Raw genomic sequence first — 14595 nt, forward strand, 5'->3', positions numbered from 1 at the left:
CAGAACGCTCAATACTGCTAAGACCTGGGAAGAGAGGGGCTGCTTTTGTAGGTCAGGTGAAAAAAATCTTTACACCAGTAATTTTTCTTCCTTGTCAGTAGCTGCCAATGAGCCGTTCTGTACTCTGCTCCCCCGTTCCTGGAGTCAAAGTGTTGAAACATCTCCTGTCTGCAGTAGATCATTCTGCCCCTTTCATTAAGTGGCGTGTTCACATATTCTGCTTTAACATTGTTACACAAGTGCATCAAACCATAATGCTAAACAATGATGTGATTTTGACAGTGATGACAGTTGCCATTTTTAATATATCATTTAATACCTATCTCTGTGTAATACATGAACTAATGTTTAATGTCTGGTCTAATGTTCATCGCCATTCGTTTGATTATTCTTTTTTTAAATGGCAACAATTTTCAATTGTTATTACATGATCCATGCAGAAACGAAGCTTGCAGACTATCAAATGAAAATAAATACAGCCAAGTGTAAAATAAGATGACCATTCAATTTTAATGGCAGACAAATGTGGAGTACAAACAATTTGACTTCTCTTTGCTTTAGACTGAAATAAAGTGCACACCATACAGTACAATAATAAGGCAAATAAACCAGGTGAATTTGCCCAAAAAGGCAAATTCCCACTGCAGGGTTAAGGAGTTAGCTGTTAACTTTTGTAAATATTTTGAATTGAGTTGATTACTTGATTACAGTTCTTTAAAATGTATACCATTATTTTATCGGGTATACTTTAGTACAGACATTTTTCTGGGAATTGTGAGGGAGGAATTTTATTTTGACCCCATGTAACTTCGCATAAAATGCAATTACGACGTGTTTGTCAACCTGCATCTAAACACTAGATGGCAGCCTTGAGTTATATTGTCATTTATGCAAAACCCCCGACGTGGCTTCTCAATTTTTTGGGAGGTCGGTCGATCACAATATACAACATGTATGAGATAGATGATAGTTTTCAAAAGTCTTTTCACATGAAATAAAATTAGTAGAATTTTCCAGAGAATATCTAAAACAAGTACACATTAAATTACTTTATATTTGTTATGGATTCTGCACTTTCTAACTTTCTTAACTTAAAAGCCATCATATTACAAAGTTACAACTAATAGAATAGAAATAGAATGTAATCCGCGCGAGTAGCTTTTGTTTTGGGGGCGATAGTTCCTTTTCTTCAGCTATTGTGTGCCATTTTTCCAAACTGGCGGTTTTTTGAAAGCCTCGGGTTATCACGTACAGAATGTTTATGTGGCGCTACATGGGGGTTCCTGTAGTGCACCTGTATTAGCATAAACAGAGAGGCAGCGCGCCATTCTCTCCCACATTAAACGGTGTCACCGCCAGGCAAAGCTTCACGTCTGCGACTTTGGCAGTCTGTACAGTCTTGCTTCAAGTCCTCCTCCTTGCCGTTACAAACACAGATCTATTTTCCGCTTCATGGCAGGGTGTGCTCCATCTGCCGCTGTGACGACCAGGAGCTCAAGGTGCACCAACAGAGATATACATACGAGGGCTGCTGGGACCTTCCACATCTAGATGTAGAGCAGTCTCTTTCTCCTCAGTTCTTTATTAAATCTGCTCATTTTCATTAAGTACACTGTCCCATCATGGGGGCCAGGCAGAGTCAGGCATTTGCGTTGTTGATTTATGCCGCGCTGTTTACATTTCAGCAAGGTAAAAAAACCAAACCCCCCCCCCACCCCCCAAAAAACCCCAGAACATTTTGCCTATTTGCACCAGTTGGGAATTTGTTTTTCTGTTTTGTGGAACTAAAGCAATAAAAAAATACATTTTGAGTAGTATATGCATTTTTGATTTTTGAAGCTGGATGCCAGTTGTTTTGAGGACACTGGCTATTGGAGTAAAGTAAAACATCTAAAAGAACACGTATTTGAACTTTACTGTATTTGGAAAATAAACACGTGTGATCAGTTTGTAAATTATATGACATATGACATAGTTTTGACATATTTTGTGTAGTTCTATAGTTATTTGATTTATTTATTTCACACATTATAAAACCAAATTATGGGATACTAAAGTGTCCTCTATGCACTATTTCTCCTCTGGATTGATATAAATGTCTTTTGTAAACTAAAATCCTCATGCAAAGGTTCAATGCGAAGGTATATACATTTTTAGACGAAGATCACAGCTAATAAAAAGTCATATAATAGGCATGAAAAAGCATTGTTCCATTTATCTCAATAGAGCATTATATGTGGGAAAATAATCAGCACCCTTCTTTCTCATATTTAAGAGTATGTTTAGAACTGTTACACCTGGAGTTGAATTCATGCGTAACACAGAAGAATGCACGCATTTTACCTTCTGAAAGGCTTAGCTATTTTAACAGAGACAATGGGAAGAGACCGAGACTTGATTTCTCATTTCCTCTGCCTTGTTAAATTCTCTTTTGACAATGAGAATTATTTATTGCTACTTTAATTACCTCTTACCCAACTTTTTGACAGTAATATCATGAGCTGTCTGTGGAACAGTTTTTATTAATGTTTGATTTGTCGGTTCAGGAATAGTGGCTTCTCATTTGGGCTCTATTGTATTTTCCTATCAAATATGTGCTTTGCAGCAAAATGTAATTGCTTTATGTAATTAATATCTCAAATGAAATTACTCAGTAGCTAAAAGTGGAATTATTAGTTTGGTCTGATCTGTGCACAGTGAGGCAGAATTGGCTCTGCAGTGATTCATTGGACCACAAGAAAATTTGAGTCTTATATCTTGTAAAATGGCAGCATAACTTATTTGGATTCATAAATGTGTACCTTCTGTAATTCCTACGATAATAATAATAATGATAATAATCAAAATCATAATCATAATGCCTCTTTCTTGTGTAAAAATATGTATACTTGTGTTTACACCTTTAAAAAAAGTTACAAATGTACATGTCATGTTACGCACTTAAAGCATAAAGAAACAGGGCAAAATGTACATGTACAAAAGGGTCTGAACCATATAATAACTGAACCATGTAATACACAATTTTTTGTCTTCTGCTAAACATCAGAATTCTGAAAGTTGACATAACAAAGATCCCTGCAGTGGCCTCACGCAGTGGTTTGATTCATTGTGACACTTAATTAATAATTAATAAGAATCTTGTGGTGGGATTAATTAGTTTAGCGTGGATCCAAACAACAAGCAAATGAAAAATATAATATCATATAAATATAATTTCAACACCTATATTAATGGTTACATTTGTCCTAGCCGGATTGTCTCAGCTGGAAAGAAAAATGTATACAGGATAGTTTTAATGTGAAAAAATGAATTGTGACAAATTACTCACTAAATCCCCTAAAGTCAGGCAATGAATATACTATTTGTGAAAGTTCATTCACTTAAAAAAAAAAAGTCCTGTTACCTGTTCTGCATAAGCAAAACAGCTCTGTTATATTTATATGTTTAACTTACAGGTTGCTTTGTTCACACTGCCTTTCTGTAGGACAGAAAGTATTCTTGTGAAGAAGATTGCTGGGCTATTGGCCCACCATTATCTGTGGTTGCAGGGGCTTACTGTAAGAGCCAGACCAAGCCTGGCAACACTAACCATACGGGCAGAGCTGTGGGGAGGCAGTGTGGAGAGGGGAGAGGGAAGCACACTACCGCAGCGTTTAAGGAGAGCTGTACTGGGGCTTTGGCCCGATTTACTGGGGCAGGACACCGGGCACCAGGCCTGGAGCTGTGTCAAACCATCAGAACAGATTTCTCTCGCCTCCCGCGAAGAAGCATTGCCTTCCCGTCTGGCACCCGTTTAGATGGCGACTGAAGGAAGCAGGCACCAGGAGGGCTTCTGTCCCCCCCAGACCCCGAAAAGGCAAAGGCGGGGGGGGGGGGGGAGAGACAGAGCCGCACACAATGCAGTCGTTTAGGCCCGAAGAGCCATTATTCCGCATCACGTTTGATTCACGGCGTAACATCACTTTACTGCCAATCACGCCACGGCAGACCATAAAGCCTCACTGTGAAGTGTAAAGAGAGACGCGGTGCTGTAAAACGCAGCGCTTTCATCCCAGGCCCAGCCAAGAGGAATTTCAAATTATACCATGAAATGCTGATATTCTCCAAGTTGCAAAAGCTGATAATGTCAGCACAGAATGTGTGGGTGTGTATATGTGTGTGCGTGCGTGGGTGTGTGTTTATTGCTTTTATATTTACTTACATTTACTTACTTACTGTCTGTGTGTGTGTGTGTGTGTGTGTGTGTGTGTGTGTGCATGGATGTATGCGTGTAACTGCCAGAGGATAGTTTTTTGAGTCATCTCAACTCATTAATGTCAACTGTTTTTTTGCAATGGAACACATAAAACAGAAAACATCATTTTAGCACCGACCATGGTAAATTAACACCACAAAAATAGAAGTTGTGTGAGGACGCCCTGCACCACTTCTAGTTCCGCACACTACACTGCACACATACCAGAGAATCTGTCAGACAATTTCCACACAAACGCATCCACAGGGCAGCCACACGGGCTCAACTGCAGCGTTCAGTAGTGCTGCGTTGTTCAGTCGCAGTATTGCAGACAACGCATGAAGGAAAAAGTGCTGTTCTGCCCGTGTAGCTCAGCTCAGGAGTCAAGGGGTTAAATATGTTACAGGCCACATCCATCTTGTGGAGCCCTCGTCACATTAGCATTGATCTACGGGGAAAATAAAGAACATGGTCCTGTTATTATATACCATGGAGCAATTTCTGTTTCAGTGATTGAGTGTACAGCAGGAATTTTTGAAACATGGTCACTCTAACATATTTTGTCTTCCTGTCAATAGTGTGGCACTTGTCCAAATTATGGATCAATAGCAGCTGATCTTTTTATGTTAAGGCATAATGAAGTTGGTTCTCTTTTATTGAAGATGTAATTTTGCTCCCGGCGAACTTTTATTTATTTCTTTTCTTTTATTTAAACTTTGGTTGGAGGAAATATAACGAGGCCGGATTTGAAAGATGGCGGTTCTTGTTTAATGGCCTGATTTCTGTGATTTCCGGACGTTTTCCGAAGGCACCTAAATCCCCTCGCGATTGTGAGAGAGAGAGAGAGTGAGGGAGAGAGAGAGCGAGAGATAGAGACAGAGACACACTGAGAGAGATACAGACAGAGAGAGACACTGAGAGAGAGAGAGAAAGAGAGACACTGAGAAAGATAGAGAAAGAGAGAGAGTGAGACTGAGGCAGACAGAGAAAGAAGGAGAGAGTCACTGAGAGAGAGAGACAGAGGGAGAGAGAGTGAAAGAGACAGAAAGAGAGAAAGAAAGAGAGAGGAAGAGAAAGAGAGAGAGAGTCTCCCCTCAGAAAAACACACATCTGTTGTGGTGGCAGGGCTGTCTGCTCTGAGGTTCACACACTTCACTCTTATTTTCAGTTCATGTGGGTACAAGAAGGTGTGCAAATGAAAGGGGGGGGGGAGGAGAGAATGAGTTATTCAAACTGGGACCCCGTACTTTAAAACGGTTTATAACATTATTGATACTGTTCAGCCTCCTCAAATCACAGTCAGTGAGTTAAAAAAAAAAAAAGACCTACTCAACTGTATACAAATGAAACATTTGCAGAAGACTCAAATGACATACTTCTGTGTCACTACTTTAGTGTGTTAACTCTGTTTGTCTTCCAGTCATTATTTGAGATGTAATGTAAAAATATATAAAAGCAACAATAGGGACTTGTACATAACATGAATCATATTCTCTTTTTCTTCATAATTAAGTACTTATCCACCAATAATATTAATTATTAATTTAATTTCTCAAAGTTGTAAAGTGCTGTCATGCAAAAACAATTATTTCAATTATATTTTAAAAACAGGTTATTGTCTATAACAATAATAGTCAATTCATCATTTTTGCAGTCAACTAGAAGCAGTTGGGAGGAAAACTGCATTACAGTAGTTGGCACAAATGGATCGGAGTGGACATTTGAGAGATTCATTATAATAAAATGATAAAAGACAGTGGCATCATATGATATTGCAAAATAAATACATGTATCAGAAGTATTTTCTTTAATTGAATTAGCCACTGTACTTAGGAATTCAGACATTACATTACAAAAAGTTAGATACCTGCCAAAACCAAGCCATCAAAAACTGCCCACATTGAAATAATGGATTCTCAAGTTTGAGCAGGAATCAGTAAACTGAACGGCAATGGAGTCCAAAAACAGTACAGAGGCCTCTCTGACTGTGTCATAGCCTAGCAGTTCTGAGTAACAGTGCATCAGATAGAAGCTGTATATTGTCTATATGATGATCGTGCTGTATGTGCTATGGGTTTATCATACCTGAAAAACATTGTAATCAGCAGCGTTTTATATGGAATATGTCCTGTCTGTTCTCCTGATCCATTTTTAATAATGTATGTTACTCCCAGTTAGTTTCTTTCACGCTGGTGTCTTTCCTTTCTAAAAGTGTATTAGCATTGACCTATGGGAAACCCCAGGGCAATAACAGACCACATTACCCCCCAGCGTTCTGCTCACTGGTTAATCCACAGGTAGATCAATATCTTACAAGCTACTCCTGCTATTTTAAGAAAAAAGGACATATAGCTTTTTAAAAAGTTGCTTTCGCCAGAGAAACACATTACGACAGCTCCTTGGATTACAAGAACATGTATTACAAGTGTCTTTGTAGATGAGTGGCACAATCTAACTGATTACTGTTCATGGCTCATCTCACACCCATGAATATATGGCACTTGAAATGAGTTCATCTCTATATATAATCTGCACAGTACAAGTGACTATTTTCATTTGGCCCTTAGCTTTAGGACATTGTCAATTAAATATTTGATTAATGAGCCATGCGAGTGAGCTTTTCTTTATCAATTATGTTTTTTTTTAGTTGTTCATACATAGACTCTGACAATTGTCACTGCTGGAAACACCGGTGAACTTTTTGTCATTATCCGATACTCTCTTGCCAATAACCCACACAGCACGGTTCATAAGCCACACAGGAAATGTCTTCAGTGTCTTCAACTTTCTGCACTGCCAAAAGGCTACTCACCTTCCTGCGTCTCCAGGTCAGCTGCCATTTGTCTCCTGTCAGAGAGCACCTCGGTGTAATTCTTCATCTACACAAGACATTAGCGTCCAGTCAAAACAAGGGAACAGTATGTCAATTCCACTTCGGGCCATCCATAAATAAGGCCGCATCGCGGTGAGCAAACAGACGTCCAAAACACAGAAACAATTCAATCTGTGCGCGCGCTTAATACTTTAATGAATGCTGCCCCATCCTTCGGTCTAATTGGACCGGTGAGCTTTGGGGGTCAGATTGGGCTGAATTAAAGTTGGAATGCCCCCCCTCCCTCCTCTCAACCTCCGTACATGGCTGTGTCTCAGGTGGGTAGGTAGAAGTTATAGAATTATGTGTGTGTAGATGTTGTTAAGGGAAAAGTAGATAGCAAAGTTTCACATTGCGTTTTATATGATCTTATCTCAGATGCTAACTAGAGATGGGCTTTGCGATTGTTTACTTCCTCTCCCTGTACTCTGAGTGTCTCCCCCTCTTCTGCACTCCTGGTTCCATTCACTGATCTGCCCTAAATTAAGTACAAAGCTGTGGGCTCCTTTGCCAAAGGTAGTTGAGGAAATTCTGATGTTACTGTTTGAGATAAAGATAGCTTGCAGAGCGACACACTGTTGGAGCCAGGAGAAATTTAAGAGCATTAGAAACTATGAAAATGTTTTGACTCTGGAGGCGGTGTTATTTTTCTATCCATAGTGCAAAACAACAACTCTAAAATCAAGAAAAATAATCCCACGCATATGTGAATTAGACAAGCAAAAAGCTTAATGGTAAACTTATTTGTTTACCTGTTTATTGGGCATTTCGTTTTTTTGTAATATTTTGTATTAGCTCAAAAGTAAACTGAACAGCTATACGAACTAAATAGCTAAACAGCTGAAAGTCTGGTGGCTTTCGTGTTTTTCTAAACCCTGCGGGCATTGTCACGGCTTCCGCTGCTCTGAAAAGCTTATTGTATCCGCAGATTGACACCTAACAGAACACCTTATTACATGTGCCTGTCCCTTTTCACTAGCCTCCAACACAAACACTTGTTTCCCTTCAGCAATCAGATCGCATTACTCCTCTCCTGTCCCACGGATGCACACACCTGTGCCACAAACTCCCTTTGTTTCTCAAAGGCTACGCTAGTTTATGCATTCGGCTTCGTCCCAACGCCTTCAAAATTACACTTACTTAATGATATTAATGACACTTCATGGAGGATGTCTTTCATGAATACGTCCTGTTAACTGCAATCAACAAATCTAATTGGCTGATTAATGATTTACTGCAATCAGGAAATCTTTCTCTGCTGATGATTGAACTTCATTTATTGAACGCTGTGTTAAGCTTAGTTTAGAGCATTGTATACACTGTTAAAAGAAATAAAATGTATACATTCTTCTTTTATATACCTAATCAAACTCTTTTGGAATATCCATGTGATTAATGGCAAGATTGATACTGTTCCATTTGATAATGACTGTAATAGACTAATGACAAATTGATATTTTAGTGATAGCAGCTAACATTTGCTAGATGGGTCAGGATGATATCCATTGCGGCTAACAATTATCACTAATTTGTTTAATGAATTGCTAGAGAAGTCAATACGATCAAAGTTTGTTCACATAGATATCCTTGACAGTCTTCATGTTTTTCTCATAAAGTAGCAAATATCTTTGTGCCTTTCATCAAAGAAGGTGCACTTTGTGGTGTATGAAGCAGGTCTACTGTTTGAAAGTGTTTCCCCCGCAATAAGTTGGCATGCATCACATAGATGTCAGAAAAACAACAAAAAAAAACAATTTGTCAAGGGCCGTGTCCACTCTATGATGTATAGGTGAGGGAGTTTTAAAGCATATTTCAAATGCCTACCATGGCCTACCTAAATGGATACATTTTTTTTGTTTGTGCCATTTCAGGTCACAGTATAAAATGTGTCTCCTGAAAGATTTTAGCATAACCATATTTTTTTATAGTATCAAGAGATAAAGGACTATTTGCATAAATATACAATGCATACAATGGTTTTTCATTTGCTGCTAAAATTACATTTTACAAAAGCTGGTGCCGTGAAACTGTACAGTAACTTATAGTAACGTACAGTTTAACAACCTGTATACACAGGAATCTGCTGTGTAATACCAGCACAATACCACTCAATTAGAGCCAGGTTTCCAAAACATTATATTGCAATAACTTTACCAAAGCATATATGTATGGTTGTATAATGGCCAAAGAATATAAAGCCCTTTTACAAGACCAGGTCCACTCAATGGGACAAACACTGCTGCCTTATGATGGTCCCATATTCCCAGAAGATTATACCTCCATAAACTGTACACTGCACAACACATCCACGAGGGGTTCCATGAACACCTTCCAATGCCTTCCATGGCCAGATCTAAATATCAGCTGCACCTTTATGTGAAGTTCTGGAGCAGAGAGCGCAAAGTACATTTTCACCTTAATTTGCATTGGAGAATGCCCTGCACCTTACTAGTTTTGGTCAATGGTCATTTGACTAAAATGACCTTTTAAATTTAAACTATTGAAATTTAAATGATGAAATTCCCCCACACGGCTCTGTATTGGCAGAAACTCTAAATGCAATCCTGTACTACACTCTTGTAGCCGTGCCTTAGTCTGATACTTTCTAAAGTACCATAACCAAAGCCATCTATTACATAGATGTAAATAAAAATAAAAATAAATAGAAATAATGTATATTTATAATAAAACTATGATTTTTAAATACTAGAAAATGCATCCATATTTTCATTACATAGAGTTTATGGTGGAATATAGCTGTATGTATGTGTGCGTATGTGTGTGTCCAATATCAAATATTTTCATTATCTAAATATTTTCACATGATTGAGATGTAATCATACATTCTGAAGAACTGTATATTATATAAACATAAATTATATAATCTATATATTATAAAAAATCTCAGCACACTGAGGACAGAGAACCTGCCTTTCAGGCTCATAGTGGAGATGGTCATGTGCATTACAAGCACAGCCATTTGGGGAGAAAATACATTGAAGAGGGTTTTAAGTTTAAGTTTAAAAGGGGAGAAAAAGTGTGATATTTGAGATTTTTCTTCATTTTCATATTTTTAATTAACAGGCCTTTTCTGCCGTGTTCCTTCGGTTGGAGAACGAGTCTATTCTCCATTAACGTTCAGCATTTTATCTCCTCCAACCATTCACATATACAGTTAAAGGATCCTGGGACGTTAGGATCAGGCTTTTGGCCACCAGAGAAGCATAACTAATGAGAACATTAGAGTGGCTTTGTGAATGCAGCAACCGGATGTGGATTAGCCAAGCAAGAAATAATCTAGGATTTTACACACCGCATGAATAAGCATTAGATATGTTTTGAATCAGTCTGTCCGAAAACATTTAATTTAGGGGCATATTTATTTTGGAGAAGCCATGTTTGGGGGAGGGGGGAGCATGTGTGGTATTTTAAAGCCGTCGGGGCCAGGCTCATTGAGGGTCACGTTATGTGGTCGTTCCAGACCTCGGTCCTGGGCTGGCCTGTGTTCGGAAGTCCCTTCTTTGTGCGCATTCATGACTCGGACCATTTTTCTTCCTGTGCCCAAACAAGGTTTAAGAGAATGGGTGACACAGCCACACAAGAGCTCCTCTGAATGCCACTTAATTAAACTGACATTTGAAGCTTTTCCGAGACACTAATAACCTTCAAAACCATTAAGATCTTCCTAATTACTGGGGTTTGAGAGGAAAGAGAAAGCCAGGCGGGGGAAACACATGGGCAGCCAGCTCTGGGCTAAGCCTGCTGGCATTTGGCCCTGTAAGCTGAGCAGCGCACAAAGGGAAATGTCCCATAGGTTACCCATCCCTCTTCATCAAGATGTTTTTCCCCCGTTGTCTGTTTTTATGAATGAGACTTTATGACAGTTGATGCTCACAGCGCCTATTCACGAGGCTGGCAGGAAGGGTGAATGCAGGCCTTTAATTAGTGTGGCCCTGGCCAGTCACCTGGCTGGTCATTAACGTTGCTTTATGGTGGGCCCTTGTTTTAATTCTGGGGTAAAGGATCATTCTTTTGTCCCTTGTACCTCCTTCTCGCCACCCACAGAATCGCCATAGAGAGAGATGGAAGTGGAATACCTTTTTTGAATGACCATTTCCTTTAAGGTTCTTGAAAAGTTAAAGCCTAATATGTATGTTGTTGATTTCCCAAACAAAATGTCTATTTCACAATTGGAAATACACAAAAAGAATTCCCAAAGAACAGCCATGGCTTATTAGATACTTGAATACAGTAAATACCTTACATTTTCTGGAGAGACATAACTGTAATGAACTTATTTAAAACACAATATCACACACACCATTTCAACTTGTATTTTCCATTTAAAACTTTGTAATTCTCGGATAGAGCAATGACTACTTTTCACGTCAAGTCCCCATAAAACTGATACTCCGTGTTTATTCCACAAAAACACAAGTGTGTAATGAGAACTAGCGTAGCACACAGCAAGTAAGACATGCACGTGTTTTACCATGGCGGTGTTCAAAGTAGCCACTTGTAACTCTTGAACCGGGAGTTCTTTTTTTTCTAAGAAGGGCTTAGCGGCCCTCCAGATGGCCCCACCCCCTTGTTTTCTTTGATACACCTTCAATGCCGAGAGCCTGCCCAATATTCTTAGTCGCCCTGTCAGTGGAGGAGAGGTAAATGACACTTGAGTGACATTCTGTGGCAATAAGCGCATGAATGTTTAGAACAGCATGGCTGAGTGGCTGAGGAGCAGTGTAAACACTCAGAGTGTGACGTGTCTATGAAGGGTGGACCAGGTTTACCTCAGTCCTGTTTTCTCCACCGCACTAAACCCTAAATACAGAGGGCGATCCCTCCCTCCTCGCCCCTTACCCTTACATCCATTAAAATACCCTGGAGCTCTCCCAGTTGGAAGTTACAATCTCATTTAAGGCAACTACTTTTTAAATCTTTGACCCGAAATACATTGCTGTCGAATGCTGCCCCTCATGAAATCTCACTGCATGTGAAAAAAAGATGTTTGTTGCTTTGAAGCTGATGAACACTTTGTTATAATGTGTGTGCTTAGAAAAACAAATTTCCAGTTGAAAAATGTTTAGCAAATAATGTTAAAAGGAGAGCGCTGTGATGTACGGCCTCAAATTAAATCTAATCTGCATGTGAGTTTAATCCTGTCTTGTGGTGTGGACTGATGAGGATTAAAGCAGGCTGAAGAATTCTCCGCTCCCTCCTCTCTTTTGTCCTCCTGGGCTTGTTTAAATGGAGTACGTCTTGAACTTGTGTCCTCCAGCAAGCAAGGATCAGAGTTCAGCAGCCAGATTCAATCATGGAGGAGACCCTATTATGTACAAAGTTTTCTTTCTCCCCACCCCCCCTTTGCATGTCGAACAAAGGCTAATCTCAAAGGTGTCCGCTGCGGTCCCCCTCCAAAGGCGGCCATTTGCAAAGTTCAAGTTCCATTACAATTTTTTGATGTCCTCGGAACTGTTTAATTTACAGATGACTACGCGCCCCTGCTGAGACCGGCGCATTTCACTGCTGAAATAATTGACACACATTCCGGATTTATTAAGCCACACCAGGGTGGATAATGCTATAGTTATAATGTTAATAGGTGGATAATGCATTGTGAATGAAATCACTCACATCACCATATTTACTGTAGGCAGGACTCTGAAAGGGCTTCCGCTGACAGGTGAGGATGCGTATTGTACTGTACTACAGAGACGAGCTGCTTTCCTGCAGAGGCTGTGTTTGTCCCGATAATTTAAACACAATGATGCGTGATGTATATGATACTTCAGTAATCATGCAAAAAGAAATTTATTCCATCAACAAACGCTGTGGCATCTGTCTTTAGCAGCATGTGCATGATACTTTACATAAATTATTGAATATGAATTTCACTGGAGCATGTATTTTTGGTCGGGTTTCTGTTCCAAATGAATTGCGCTTTTTATTTAAAGGAGGCATGGGTCAGTTTGTTTTCCTTGTTACAAGCGTTTGCTTGCTGCACACCTCTCAACAAATTTAGCTCCAGAAACCCACTGTATTTACCAGCTTACTGGAAGATTCATGGACTGGTATATTACAATTTTAGGACCAAAACATGTTTTCTGTATTTTTTAGAAACTATATTTCAAATAATAGCCTGTATGTGATTTTTATGATCCGATGACATCAGGACGGTTAGCCTTCTCACACAAATCAAAGCATTTAATTATTAGTAATATGCTCCGACTGTTGAACTGTTTTCAATATTTATTCTGAACCCTCATTAGAGTTGTCAAACATGCTCGCCCTGGTCTAAATGATTTGTTGGCGAGAGTGTGCTTCTTGGGGAGTTCAATATAATTTGAAAGTTCAGGACCCCCTCGCTATCATGTGCTAATTCCCATAAGACTCAATTATAATGTCACCCATATTACAGTGGTTTGAATGAATAAACTGGCAGGGTTTTTTACAATTGTGGATGCCAACATATTTGTATACTGTAAAAAGCAAATCCATGGCGAAAGCATATATTTTAACAGACTTGCATCAGAGCACAACTGCTCAATACAAGGTACCTGCATGAGACAAACTATGATTGATACTAAGATTGATAAGTACGGTGTATGCTCCTTGCCATCTCCGCTTCCTGGCAAACTGCGAATCTAAACAGCTTCTGGCATTTTTCCCTAAAGCCAGCACAAACAGCCCAATGTGTGTTTAGTACATGTCCTGGTCCGCAGATTAATGACATTAACGAAGTTTCCATTAGCACAGCAATGGGGGAAGACAGAGGCGCCCATGCGGAAAGCCACATGACTGAAGCACTGATAAGAGAAAATGAAACACATCTCCGTGGGCCAAGAGGGGCCAGGAAATGCCACTCCAAATTAGCCGCAGGCCCAGTTTGTTGTTACTTCATTAGCCCAGCAGCCACAGGAAAAATGGAGAGGGAGGTTGTGACCCACCCTGTGCCTAAACGGGAGGCCCACAGGAGCACCGCTCCAAACTTCGCTTTTTGTGCATCGGAGAGAAAGTCTAAGCGTGTGTGTGTGTGTGTGTGTGCTTGCATGTGGATGCCTATGTGTGTGTGTGTGTGTATTCCTGAGTGTGTGCGTGCATGTGTGTGTATTCCTGTGTATGTGTGCATGTGCTTATGTGTGTATGTGTGTGTGGATGCCTATGTGTGTGTGTGTCTGTGTGTTTGTATGTGTGTGCTTGCATGTGGATGCCTATATGTGTGTGTGGATGCCTGTATGTGTGGGTGTGTGCATGTGTGTGTGTGTGTGTGTGTGTGTGTGTGTGTGTGTGAGAATGCCTGTGTGTGTGTGTGCCTGCAATAGCATGCAGACAGGTGGCTGGGAAGGGATCGTCCTGGCACCAACCCAAGGATGACAAGGACTTCACCAGACAACTCATTTGTTTTGTTCACAGGCTGAAGCTTAGGGATGGTCATCAGGTAGAGAGCCCCCTGTCCAGGAATCCCAGCTATGTCAGTCCAGGAACCACA

Source organism: Conger conger, chromosome 2 (assembly GCF_963514075.1).
Source record: "Conger conger chromosome 2, fConCon1.1, whole genome shotgun sequence".
NCBI classification, from domain to species: Eukaryota; Metazoa; Chordata; class Actinopteri; order Anguilliformes; family Congridae; genus Conger; species Conger conger.